General features: G+C 38.5%; 1 long non-coding RNA gene across 1 annotated transcript; it reads left to right on the top strand.

Moving 5' to 3' along the window:
* Nucleotides 1-293: 293 nt before the first annotated feature.
* LOC138961345 (uncharacterized) lies at nucleotides 294-912 on the top strand. The gene is made up of 2 exons (XR_011454154.1): nucleotides 294-426; nucleotides 460-912. It is a non-coding gene; the product is annotated as an uncharacterized lncRNA (long non-coding RNA).
* Nucleotides 913-3,349: the final 2,437 nt, after the last annotated feature.

The following is a 3,349-nucleotide window of genomic DNA, read 5'->3' as shown; positions in this document are numbered from 1 at the left end:
CTTTGAGGGAAAAAGACGTGTATTTGGTGCGGCGTGTTTTCAATGCCGTTGTGTGACTTGTCTGTCACGGCCGGAAATCTTTCCGGGATGTGAGGATTCTTTTGCTGGTAGGTTAAAACAATTTTCTTTCTGTAAATGGGTAGGCGGTGAAAAGAATAGTATGCTGCTTGGGGGGAGGATTTATTTGAATGTTCAAGTAGATTGTTTTGTGAGTTGGAATGGTGGGGAAGATTTTTGTGTGTGAATGCTTTAGAAGACCGTTGTTTGAGAGAACGGTATTGTAGGCATGTTATTTGGTATGAATGATGTGTTTTGTTGTTCAACGAGTTCGTTTGTGGTAGTTGAAATTGTTGATTTGTTTACGTATGCTTACGGCGTGCATTCTGTGTTTACAGGATGGCCGAGTGTGCGACGGGGTTTAGTTAGGTCTTTCTTTCTAGAGGGGTTCTTTTTAGTTAGGTCTGGGTTTAGTTAGGTCTTTTTCTTTTTTTAGTGGGTCGTAGATTTGTTTTTATAGACTAGGTTTTGTTAGTGAAGAGTAGTTAGATTTAGTGGAGAGATTTTGGTCAGATTTTGTTAGAGTTTTTGTAGATTTGGTTTTTTTTAAAGAATTGTTTTTTAGGTTGTTTTTTAGATTTCGTTTGTTTTAAATTAGAGTCTCATTGTGGGTTTTTTTGGATTAAAGTTGAGAGTGAGGATTTAGAGTAGAGTGTAGTTTGGGGAAAGGATTTGGTGTGTTTTAAAGGGTATTTTTAGGGAAAGAATGTAAGTTTAGAATGAAGAGTGAGAATATTGTTTTTTTTGAAGTTGTTTAGTCCTATACAGTGAAAGTGTTGTATTTGAAGATAAACCCCCGTTATCCCACATTTTCCCCATTTCATCGTATGGAATAAAAGAACCTGGGTAATATAACTTGTGTCGTCTGCTTTAGTGTTTGGGTTCAGTACGAAAGAGGAAAGTAGATTGGCGCACGGTTACACATGTAAAAGGTACAAATAAGGCATCAACAATATACATGTTCAGGCTAAGTGAGAACGAAATGTGCCATGTATAAGGAATGAGAAATATCTGTCTTTAAAAGTCTTGGCATTGACAGAATGTTTGAGACCGCTTGGAAGTGAATTCCAAAGATTAGTCCCCGAAAAGAGTAGGCTGGACTTAAAAAGATCTATACGAGGCCGAGGAGCATACATTTTTGTCGGGTCTCTTAAATTGTGGGAAGTGAATTGAGAAGAAAGAGGTGCAGGCGCTCTTCCAATTATGAGTTTATGCATCAAAACGCCTTTATTGTACATGAGTCTTGATTTAGGAGGAAGAATGTTTAAAAGTTTATAGTCTTCGTTGGAAACCGAGACTTGTAATAAAATAACTTTGATTGCTCTTTTATGCATACTAAATAAAGGTTTCAGAGTTTTTGCACTCGCACAATCCCATTGTGTTGACGCATAATCAATGATCGATTGAATGTGAGCGTTAAAGAAAAGTTGCCTACCATGCCTGTTCAAGAAGTGTTTTATTCTGGACAACAAGTAAAGCCTCTTGGAGAGTACTTTTCAAACTCCTGTAACGTGATCAGTCCACAGTAAATCGTTATCAAGAATAACACATATTACTTTGTGTTTATTAACTTCTTCAACAATGTGATTATCAATCGTTAAAGGTGGAAGTTTAGATTTTAAGTTTTGGCGTTTTTGTCTGGTGGTAATAAGCATGCTTTTTGTTTTGTCTGGATTAAGAGCCATGTGATTTAATTCGGTCCACGCTAAAAGCTCGTTAACACTTTCTTGAAGTTGTTTTGACGATACCTTCACATTTGAGTGGGAATTGTGAATAGTGGTATCATCAGCGAAGAGTTCACAGTTACTGCTTATGTGTAGGGGAAGGTCATTAATGTAAATCGTAAAGAGAAGAGGGCCGAGTACAGATCCCTGAGGAATGCCATAACCTACCGAATGAGAGAGAGAGAGAGAGAGAGAGAGAGAGAGAGAGAGAGAGAGAGAGAGAGAGAGAGAGAGAGAGAGAGAGAGAGAGTACTCGGAACGTTATTACAGAAGGATAAAGGTTTTAGGTTTTAATCTTCCAACCTGTTCTTGGAACATATACAGAGAATAATTGTAAACGAAAGCAAAGACTGCGCACATACACACACACACACACACACACACACACACACACACGCACACACACACACAGACATACACACACACACTCACACACACACACACACACACACACACACACACCACCACCACCACCACCACCACCACCATCATAACCCCTACTATTCACCATCATCAGGATCACCCACAAGCAAACAAACAACCAAACAAACAAACAAACAAACACAAAACAACGTACCCCTAACTTAACATACTGTATATAAACACAACTCAAAACGAATCACGTTGAACAAATGCTGCTGGTTTTGAACACATTTATTGGCATGGCGTGCAAGCGATCTTTTCCACTTGTAAAATTACCCCACGGGCAAATACACCTGCTTTGATCAAGACTGCCTTTCTGATGGTCGCTCAGATTTGACCTCCTTGCATTTGTGGTGCGTTCTTGTAAGGCTTCTCACCACAAACTCGGACGTGCTGCACCAAGTATTTCCTGGCAGATGTTTCTCTGTACTTCTCACACACAAATCAGCATGTTTATTCTTCGGGTGCAGGTAAATGAGACCAGGCTGGTTGAATACGGCCCATAATCCGCTCGAGTGCAAATGAATTGATCCACCCTATTGTGCACTGTCTGTATGTGTCTGTAAAAATGACAAGGGCGGCAAAGGAACGTTCAACAATGACAACAGATAACCTGAGGCGGTTCAGTCCCGATGGTATCTTCACTATTCACTGCAAGCTCATCAGTCGAAACCTCCTCTGCCGTCAAAACTTCATTGTCTTCAGACTGCATCTATCACAACACATTCTCCAAATTAATAAGTACAGATGTGTAAGCTTTCTTTTTATGTCAGCATGCAAAACAAAAAAGAATGATACGCTATTAGAATGTTGATTTTTTTTTCTTTTTACAAAACATAACATCCACAAGTTAAGATTATGTTTTTTGTGTGTGAAAAAAATTAAAATTAGCATGCATTTCGAAAAATGAAAGCTTCAACTCACTCTTAAATTTAATACTGTTTTAACAATGGCTGTTCACAGCGCACTTGTTTAAACGCACACAAACAGTCTTGGAAAATACGTTCGCGTTCAAATCCTCATACCACTCATTTCTGATAAAATATATACATGAAATGTGAGTATGTGGCGAAATTGTTATTGTTTTTGACGATTTCAACAATTTAAAATTGTTCGATGAGTCAGCAAAAACCTACCATCAATTC

Source organism: Littorina saxatilis, linkage group LG3, assembly GCF_037325665.1.
Source record: "Littorina saxatilis isolate snail1 linkage group LG3, US_GU_Lsax_2.0, whole genome shotgun sequence".
NCBI classification, from domain to species: Eukaryota; Metazoa; Mollusca; class Gastropoda; order Littorinimorpha; family Littorinidae; genus Littorina; species Littorina saxatilis.
The sequence above is the reverse complement of the archived record's forward strand: the minus strand, read 5'-3'. Positions and strand labels throughout refer to the sequence as shown.